The sequence below is a fragment of the Panthera leo genome, chromosome B2 (genome assembly GCF_018350215.1).
Source record: "Panthera leo isolate Ple1 chromosome B2, P.leo_Ple1_pat1.1, whole genome shotgun sequence".
NCBI classification, from domain to species: domain Eukaryota; kingdom Metazoa; phylum Chordata; class Mammalia; order Carnivora; family Felidae; genus Panthera; species Panthera leo.
In genome coordinates, this window is record NC_056683.1 from 47336772 (window position 1) to 47348022 (window position 11251).

The window sequence follows — 11251 nt, forward strand, 5'->3', positions numbered from 1 at the left end:
CTGCTACATTTTCTACATCTTTCCACTATAAAAAGCTCTTATGCCAGCTGTATTAATTACTGATGGTTCATACATTGAGAAGCCATGAGTCCCAGAAGCTTAGCCTCTCTGTCCTGTCTGATCCTGCTGCACTTTGAAAACATCTATTAAATGCTTATTATGTGCAAGGCACTTTTCTGTGTAATTGATAAGCAGAGTGTGTTTAAATATCATGAAAGCCCTAGAAAGTAGGAATAATCTTTAGCCCCATTTTCAGATACAAGGCAACTGGCACATAGAGACTTAAGGAACTTATCCAAAGTCAACCACTAACTAGTAAAGTTGTCAGAATGAAATTGAAAATGGTCTACTTTTAGAGCCCACACTCTAAACCATTATTATTATGCAGGAACTTTGTAGAGAAAACACTCATGGGAGATTATTTTTAGGAGAATCTAGAGAAACGTTGGAGAATAGCAGAAACTGGTCTTTCCTTTCATCCCAGCAACTATCTTTCCAACCAAATCCGAGTCTCCCTTGACATTTTAAGGAGTAGAGGAGACCATGGCCTGTTATGAATTCTCACCGAGGATGAGTCAAAAACAAGTTCTCATGCAGAACTCTGGTGCAACTTGCAGCTATTGTTCTATAGTAAGCCATAAATGGCTGTGAAAGGCAACGGTATAAATTTTATTTATTTATTCATTTTTACGTTTTTATTCAAATTCCAGTTAGTTAACATACAGTGAAATAATAGTTTCAGGTGTACAATGTAGTGATTCATTACTTGCATATATCACCTGGTGTTCATCACAACCAGTGCACTCCTTAATCCCCATTGCCTATATAGCCATCCCCCCCTCCTCTGGTAACCATCAGTTTGTTCTCTATTGTTAAGAGTCTTAAACTTTAAATTTTCAGTCAACCTTAAAGATAACTATTAGAATATATGGTCTCATGAGATAATGCTATCCAGTATCTGTTGGCTTGTATGCTCTGTCTTGATCTGGAGGACAAATTTATAGTTTACCAAACATTTTTTGTACTACCCCATTACTCAAGAATCATCTTTCAAAAAAATGACCACATATATGATTTAGAAATATTAACCTGAAACTGTTTCCAGTAACCATTGCTTAAACAATGCTAAAGGTGTTTAAGCAATACTTGCTTAATGAAAATATATTTCTTATTGTTAGTGATGCCTCCTCTTAATATGTGTTTATTAGACCATCACTGAATTTAATGGTTATAGACCAACGGCATTCTGTAACTGTCAGAATGTGCTTATTACTTTCTGGTATTATATATCAGTGAGCTATCTCACACTAAGGATGTGGTAGGGTCTCCACCCCAGGGGAAAAAAAAGAAAAAAAAAAAAAGAAAAAAAAAAAAAACCTCAAGATAACCTGGCTATGCACATACATGACAACATCCTTCATGAACTTATAACATGAGACCACTTAATCAGACTACATGTTTGTGTGTGTTACCATATATGAGAGACAAAGAAGTAGAAAATACATATAAAAACTACACCACGTGGCATTCAGCTCTGTTTTTTGGGTGCGAATCCAACTGAGCAGTGCCAGCAGGAATAAAGTTGCTTCCTGGAAAGAAAAGCCTCAGTGTCATGACTCTCTGTGCGAGAATCCTGCTACAAGGAAATTAGTGTAGTGATCAAAGTTTTACATTTTAATTTTGAAAATAGAGTATTGATTATCTACTGTGATACATGTTATTATTTGCCTCATCTTCTTACATCTGAGTGAATTTTAAGTTATGGGTTATAAATTCAAGAGTCATTAATATTCATTTCACATGTTTTGCATATGATCCACTTCTCTGTGTCAATTCTAATTTTACTCAGATGAAGACTTATCTCCTCACTGAATACATGTTACTTTAAACTCACTCAACTGTACTATTCTTTCTTCAGAAGGATTTTGGATGTGTGTGTGTGTGTGTGTGTGTGTGTGTGTGTGTGTGTGTGTGTGTTTGTGTATTTTATGTATTGATATGTGATATTCAGGACTCATTATCAAGCATTTCCATCACATCTTTCAAGTCCTTCGCCCTTTTACCCAGAATCACAGTTGATTTGTCTTATTCTTGTCTCTGCTGCTCATGTCATCTTATCAGAGATTTTGAAAGCTTTTTTGGTGTCTAATCTAATAATAGTGACCCTTACTTTATTCCAATTTTTTTTTGGTGTTCCTCATTTGCCTTTATTTGAAATTAGCTTGGTTCATTAATGGCTTTTCTAATTATTTACTCCTATAGTATGGTATGAGTATTATTACTATTACTGCTCTTATTATTATTAACTGCTACTTCACACTGGAATGTAAATTTCATGAGCGTAGGGATTTTGACAGCTATACAGTGAAGTTTAGGATAGAAGAGTCATTTAATACATACTGGCTGAATGGAGATTGAGATACAATTATAGTAGCTATTGCAATGTCTATCATTTATCTAAAAAAATTAGAAAATGGCACTTCTGAGAAAGTTAATGTCAGAATACACAGTTCAGTTTCTTTTAAAAAATTGTTTTTAATGTTTATTTTTGAGAGAGAGAGAGAGAGTGTATGAGCAGGGGAGGGGCAGAGAGAAGGAGACACAGAATCTGAAGCAGGCTCCAGGCTCTGAGCTGTCAGCCCAGAGTCCGATGCGGGGCTCGAACCCACAAACTGTGAGATCATGACCTAATCCGAAGTCGGATGTTTAGCTGACTGAGCCATCCAGGCACCCTCACAGTTCAGTTTCTAATCCTAAGAGATGAGAAACCAATTCACAGAGTTTTTATCCATTTCTTTCCCTTTTTGTGGGTATGGAAGATGATGAGGGGAAAATAAACTAATGTTCTGTCTTCCTAAGCTTGAAAAATTAATTGTGATTTACCCTTCCACATACAGCTTGTATAAAGGAGAGCCATGAGAGAGATTTTCTGGAAAAAATGGTAGACTATACACAAAGGGTATCCTTTACAACTCCACTTTCTATTTTATGATTTATATTTAACAAAAGGTTTCTTTCTTAATAGATGCCCAATAAGTAATAGTGAATATGTGTTGAACACTTGCTAAATATAATACCTGAATGTTTTACATTTATTATCTCAGTTAAACACAACAACAACCTTATGAAGTAGTTGTGTTATCATCATTGCACAATGAGGCAAACGAGGCTCAGAGGCATTCATTTAGTATCCTGTTAAAGTCCCTGCGCTAATAATTAACCATTGGTGACATTAGACTCTAAAGCAGTCTGATTCTTGAACCCAAGGTCTTCTTACCTGCTACACTAGAATCAATGAATTTGTGAGTGAACAAATCTCTGAAAAGGCAATACTGAGTTTCTTTAATTTCTTTATGTCTCCTTTTATAGCATGGAACTAAAGCTATTAACCTTTAGTAAATGGTAGTTGACTGACTAAAAATAACTGGTGAATTCATGACCAGGAAGAGCAGAAGAATTAGCTGAATCAGTGGTTCTCTGAACATCATAATTTTTAGAATCATTGGAATAATAACAGGAAAGAAAGAAAAGGGGCACCTGGGTGGCTCAGTTGGTTAAGCATCCAACTTTGGCTCAAGTCATGATCTCACAGTTCGTGAGACCCACATCAGTCTCGCTGCTGTCAGCACAGAGCCCGCTTCCAATCCTCTGTCCCCCTCTCTCTCTGCCCCTTACCCATCTCTCTCTCTCTCCGTCAAAATTAAATAAATAAAACATTAAATAAATAAATAAATTATGTATATATATATATATATATATATATATATATAAAGGCCTCCTTATTTATTTTTTTTTAATTTTTGTTTAAGGTTTATTTATTTTTGAGACAGAGAGAGACATAGCATGAACAGGGGAGGGTCAGAGAGAGAGGGAGGCACAGAATCCAAAGCAGGCTCCAGGCTCTGAGCTGTCCGCACAGAGCCCAACGCGGGGCTCGAACTCAGGGACCGTGAGATCATGACCTGAGCTGAAGTCGGACACTTACCCGACAGAGCCACCCAGGCGCTCCGAGGCCTCCTTATTTAAAACAAAACAAAAAACAAAACAAAGCAAAACAAACAAATAAAAAAACACACATTCTTGGGCACCACTCCTGAATAGTCTCATTCTGTTATTCAGGGGTATAGTTCAGAAATTTGCACTTTTAAATGAATCCCCTCAAACCTTTCCTATGCTTAGGCAGGTCTGATGCTACCGATTTATTATTTCTTAAAATTTTTTTAAGTTTAGTGCAACTGGAGGAAGGGCAGAGAACAAGGGAGAGAGAAAATATCAAGCAGCTCTGTGCTGCCAGTGCAGATCCTAATGTGGGGCTTGAACTCATGAAAACGTGAAATCCTGACCTGAGCCAAAACTAAGAGTTGGACGCTTAACCAACTGAGCCACGTAGGTGCCCCATCATACCCCTGATTTTGCCACACTCACCTCTTGTCACAGTAAACTCATCTATATCATCTCTTCCCTTTGTACAATCAGTCTCATCATGGCCTTCGCTCTACTTACGTCCTTTCTGGAATGCAGAATGAAGCATGGTTCTCTCCCCACCAAGCCCAGGAAAACATGAAGACCCTTCAGTGGGCATGTCCAAACCCTCTGTTGAGGCTGCGTAATACTGTGGACAGACCTCAGTGAGGATGACACTTTACTAATTTCTGGCCATGCGGCCCTTGTGCAAAGGGGTGTTTCCATTCTGCGTCCAACTTTATTAGGGGTATTGGAATAAAAATAGTCACCTGTATAGGTAAAGTGAGGATAAATGACAAATATGAGTACTTGATCTGACCTAAATTAATGCCTCTTCCCTTTGCTCTCTGACCCTCTATGTTTTACTGTGCTCCACAGCAAACTAATATGAGGTCACACAGTAAGAATGCATTTTAGGAGCTGAAACCAAACTGAAGAATATAGAAAGCTGTCATCCATATGCTCACATCCCTTGGAAAGTGGTCCACAGACTCTCAGAAATTAAGAAATAAGATTTATAAAGTATTTCTCTGGTATACAGTTCTCTACTTCTGGTCATCCATACCCCTGACAAATCACCTCCATCAGGACCCCTGGACTAGACTGACTGATCTTCAGAGTAGAACGATCCTATTCTCTGACATTAGCAAAACCTGGAGTTGAACCTCAAGCATGCTTTTATTAAGTGATCTTTTTTGAGATCCAGTTTCCTTATCTATAAGATGGTGTTTTAATATCAAGTATAAGTCAAACTTATTGACTTCTACTGCATGTTAAATGACATAATGCACAAACCTGACAAAGAAGATACTTATTAATAACTTTAAAAGTTACAAAGTTCTCATAATCAGGGAAATACAAATCAAAACCACTTCACACTGGTCAGAGTGGCTAAAATTAACAACTCAGGAAACTACAAATGCTGGCAAGGATGTGAGGAAATGGGAACCCTCTCGCACTGTTGGTGGGACTGCAAACTGGTGCAGCCACTCTGGAAAATAGTGTGAAGGTCCCTCAAAAAATTAAAAATAGAACTACCCTATGACCCAGCAATAGCACTACTAGGAATTTATCCAAGGGATACAAGAATGCTGATGCATAGGGGCACGTGTACTCCAATGTTTATAACAATACTTTCAACAATAGCCAAATTATGGAAAGAGCCTAAATGTCTACCAACTGATGAATGGATAAAGATGTGGTTTATATGTACAATGGAATACTACTTGGCAATGAGAAAGAATGAAATCATGCCATTTGCAGCAATGTGGATGGAACTGGAAGGTATTATCCTGAGTGAAATAAGTCAGAGAAGGACAGATATCATATGTTTTCACTCATATGTGGATCTGGAGAAACTTAACAGAAGACTGTGGGGGAAGGAAAGGGGAAAAATAGTTACAAACAGAGAGGGAGGAAGGCAAACTGTAAGAGACTCTTAAATACAGAGAATAAACTGAGGGTTGATGGGAGAAAGGGCAAGGGAGGGGGGAAAATGGGTGGTGGGCATTGAGAAGGGCACTTGTTGGGATGAACACTGGGCACTGAGGAGGGCTTTTGTTGGGATGGGTATTGTATGTAAGTGATGAATCTACTCCAAAAACCAAGAACACACTTTAAACCCTGTATGTTAGCCAATTTGACAATAAGGTATATTAAAAAAAAAGTTACTGAGTTTTTACTATTCATTGGTACAACTCAAGACTCAAAGAAATCACTAGGCAAGATAAGCCTGGTCACAGCCATACCTGGGACTTAATTTTCAGATTGAATTGCTCTTCTCAAATTTAAGAGTGTTAAGAGAGAGAGACTATCAAGAGAGACACTGTAATAAATGGTCAACGATGAATTCTACTGCCCTGAAAAGAGGGTGGCCTACAAAGGGGGTCCCTTGCAGAGACACGAAGTTAGATATTCCTGACAGCATAAGGTGGGTAAGGAACAAAATGCAGGCCAATGACCTAGCGCTTGGTGAGGGATGGCGTGACCAGTAGCAGGGGAGGTCAGGGAGTGGGAGGCGATCAGTCTCATCCGGCTTTTTTAGGCCACAGTGAAATGGTGGATTTTATTATATGTTTGATGGAAGCCATTTAAGAGTTTATGAGTTCACTTTGGCTCATAGAACTGTTTGGAAGGGAGCAGGAGTGAGGGTAGGGAGGGAAGTAAGTTTGGAGACTACTTCAGTGGTCTGTGAGGGAAAAGATGGTGGCTTAGATGAAGGTCTCATCAGCTGCCTGTCCACTGTTCTCCCTGCACTTTACTCCTCCCACGGTTTTACTCAGTTATCCTCTCTGGGAACCTGCCGAAACTCCTACCTCTAAGATCTGACCACAGATAAGGAGAACCTGTGCCTGGCATTTTAACCTCTTGCCAGATCACTGATCATTGGTAAATGTCTGTCCTCTCCTCCTCGCTTCTGGTTGCCTTGGGTTGAACTCCCTGTGCTTCCTTAAGGAACAATCCGACAACATGTTATACAGAGCCATGTGGGAGTTTAGAGCAGAAAGTGTTCCTTTTATCTCATGATACCTGTACACTTGAGGGGACACGGATATCCTCCAACAATGTTGCCATCTAACACGCTGGAAAAAAAAAACAAACCAAAAAAAACAAAGATTCCACCACAGAGAAATTGCAGGTTAGTTGAGAGATGAGAATAAATGCTTCAGGGGCAAGGGAGGGAGAAGAAAAAGGAGGAAGAGAGGGGGAGGAATAACATAGAGCTTAACTGGTAGATGGATGCAATTCTAGCGTGCTGTTAGGATTGTGTCTCTTGAACTCAAATGTGCATGTGAATACCCTGGGTTCTCATGGGAAAGTAGGTTCTATGTCAGCAGATATGGGACAGGGCAGAGATGTTCCATTACTTACAAGCTCTCTCATGCTATAAATGCCCTTGGTCTGTGGAGCACCCTGAGTAAGGAGGCCCTTGTGCACATGTCTAAGCAGGCACTCACTCAGCAGGATTGTGCTTCAGGTCCTCTCTCACACAGGTGTCCTGTGAAGAGAGCTCCGCAGGGTGCAGTGATAATGGGAGAGCAGAGGTACACTGGTGCAATGACAATTGTTTCATCCATCATCAGTGTATGTTTTATTGTAGTGGAAGTTGAAACAGGTGCAGAAATATAAACATGGGCTTTGGTTACACAGTTTTTAGGAAAATGAAATTCTCCAGTTACTCTCTCCCCTCCAGTCAGTGAGGTGAGTAGCAGTTCAGAGCGGGGAAAAAAAATCAATTAGAGAAGGGTACAGATTTCTTCAGATTTTTTTCTTATAATATGCAAAGGAAAACCTTTAACAAGAGTTGGTAGTGGAGGAGAGATATTACCAGTGAAAATAAAATAGTCATTTAAATTTAAGTTTCTATATCAGGTGAAGGTTAAAGATATTAAAAGTTAAAGGATTACTGTTTGACAATAATCTTAGAGCTAGCTCCCAACTCTTTCAATCCTAATGTTCTCAGTCACAAATTTAGCCCTGTCCTTCTGAATTAATCCTGGATTCTTTATCAGCCCTATTACTCGGTTCATATATAGTCACCTGGATAGAACTTCAAGAACGCCCTTTTTTTGGTTGTTATTTTTATATGCAGAAATGTGTGCCAAAAAGAAGAAAATGTTAGAAATAAATTCCCATGGAAGGTGTGGTTTCTTAAAGCAAGAAACAATGAGATTATATATATATATATATATTTTATTATATATATATATAATTATATATATATAATAAAATTTTATATATATATATATATATATATATATATATATATATATATATATATATGAAGCTCTCTAGAGTTTGGGAAAAGAGACATATCCATATTTATAGTTCATCCATGTGGCTCACAGTTTCGTTTACTGAATCTTAGAAGATTATCAAATCTGTGGCTTACCAAGGAGGACGACAGCTGGAAAACTCCCCCAACATACTTCAGAAAAACTAAAGAGAACCTTCATTGTGTCATCCAAAGCTTAGTGGTTTTCAAGGATGTTAAGTTTGTTATTGATTCCCTGGAAGTCTGCTGGGTAGTGGTTTTAAGTGTTTGATCTCTGAATCTCCAGTTTTCATTGAAAAAACTTAATTTCCCTTGTTTTTTAAACTATCTTCCCAGCTAGCATAGTTACTTGTGGAAATTGGAACTACGTGGGTGATATTTGTTGGATAACCTGTCTCTGAGTCATAGACATTCTACTTTGGGACATCAGCCCCCAGGTCTCCTCTGTCCTCCACAGGGTCCTTCTGTGGCTTTTGCATTCTGTTTGATGTCCAATTATGTTCTCCTTTGAAGTGGCTCGTCAATCTTCACCACGTTGTGAGTTGACTTACTACTCTGCTGTGTGTTCATGGCCCTGACAGTCATTGCTGTTTCAGTGATTTTGTACCTGTCATCTTCTCAGATCAGGGGATCACCTGTCCCCACTGCTTCTATTGCTACCACTGCTGCTCCGGCTAAAGTCTAGGCTCTTCTTCTCCTGACCAGCTTAATGACTCATTTTTCAAATTCCCCAAATGGGGTATCTATACATTCTTCATTTCCTACACATCCTCAGTGTGACAACTATAACATTTCATGTCACTATCATAAACAGTGTTTTTTTTCCAATTCTCTGCCTTGCATAGAACTGTGACCATGTCTCTCATAACCTAGTTGTAGAAGAGCAAGACCTTTGCTGGGTTCCTTGGACTTTCCCTGCCTCCACCCTACATTGGGCTGCCTCACCTCTGGCCTTTGTCGCTCTAGCTTTTGGTTTCCTCTTTTGTCTGGTATATCGAGTTAGCTCATTCTGATGAACACAAGTAATAACAATTTTAAAATTGCACTTTGTCTAAAACTTATGGCTATTCAGTAAGGGTTCTGAATTCCCTCTCTGGCTGCCCTTGTACCAGAACCAGAAATCTCTGAGGGTTTTTTTCTTTTTTAATATTCGAAGTATTGTTTTGCCCAATGATGTGAAGTCTCAAGCATGAATGTGGAAAGGCGATCTATTTAAAAGCCAGGACCTTTACATGAAACGTTCCCGAAAAAGATAAGAAAAGGGGTCTAACTTTGGACTTTTCTTATCAAAGGAAAATTCCTTACAGCTTGGCTTCCCATGTAAATGAGAACTTGTCAGGCCAAGAAAAATGATTAATATGCCCAAGAATATAATTTCTTATTATATGTTACAACATTGGCATCTCATAATAAATAATTTAGGCTCAAATTGCCAGTGAGTATCCTAAGGCTGATATATACATTACGGCAGTGAAGAAATACTTTGCGGTAAAGCAGAAGTTCAAAGAGAACCATGGTGAAACTGTGCAAGGTATAATGGTTGGTTTTGAAGATCTCTGTGAAAGCACCCTGCATGACACCAGCCCCAGCCTGGCAGCCAAAGGTAGAGAGTTACTAAAATGCTTTGCTTTCTGTGGCAGTGAAGGACTTTTGATCACCGTGCAGTCTCTCTAGGCCATTATTTGGAAAAATCAGCAAGTAGAGGAAATGAAAATATAGAGTTTTTGAGAGTCATGCCCACTGAATTGCTATCAGGAAGAAAGAGATACTGGTTTTCTTATACAACATTAAAAAAAAATTCATAGTTGCCAAAATGTGACCTGAATCTAGGCAGGCTTGTGTATTTACATCTGTGTATGTGTGTGTGAGGGTAGAGAATCAAAGCATATGTTTTTTTTTATCACCCTATACCATTCTTATATGTGTGTGTATATATATGTGTATGTATATATGACCCACAGTTGTTGGTGCTGCATCCTTTAGAGCACTGAATCCCTCCTTTTCGTTACATAGCTACTCTTTTTAGATTAGCTTAGATTTAGATTAGACTCCCAAATCCCTGAACTATATAATTTATATTTATTTATTCATTTCAGTTTCAAGTTTTTATTTAAATTCTAGTTAGTTAACACATAGTGTCACTAGTTTCTGGTGTAGAATTTAGTGATTCATCACTTACATATAACACCCAGTGTTTATCACAAGTGCCCTCCTTAATGCCCATCACCCAATTAACTCATCCCCCACCCACCTCCCTCCAGCAACCCTCAGTTTTTTCGCTTTAGTTGTCCGTTTTATGGTTTGCCTCTCTCTCTCTCTCTCTCTCTCTCTCTCTCTCTCTCTTTTTTTTTGCCCTCTGTTTATCTGTTTCATTTCTTAAATTCCACATATGGTATTTGTCTTTCTCTGACTGGCTTATTGCACTCAGCATAATACACTTTAGCTCCATTCACGTTGTTGCAAATGTCAAGATTTCATTCTTTTTGATGGCTAGGTAATATTCCATTGTGTATATGTACCACAGTTTTTCCATCCACCAGTCAATAGACATTTGGGATCTTCCCATAATTTGACTATTGTTAACACTACTATAAATATCAGTGTGCATGTGTCACTTCAAATCAGTATTTTTGTATCCTTTGGATCAACACCTACTAGTGTAGTTGCTGGATCATAGGGTAGTTCTGGTTTTAACTTTTTGAGGAATCTCCATACTGTTTTCCAGAGTAGCTGCACCAGTTTGCATCTCCACCAAAAGTGCAAGAGGGCTCCTCTTTCTCTGCATCCTCACCAATACCTGTTGTTTCCTCTGTTGTTAATTTTAGCCATTCTGACAAGTGTGACGTGATATTTCATCATGGTTTTGATTTGCATTTCCCTGAGGATGAGTGATGTTGAGCATCTTTACATGTGTCTGTGAGACATCTGGATGCCTTCTTTGGAAAAATGTTTATTCATGTCTTCTGCCCATTTCTTAACTAGATTATTTGTTTTGTTTTTTTTTTTGGGGGG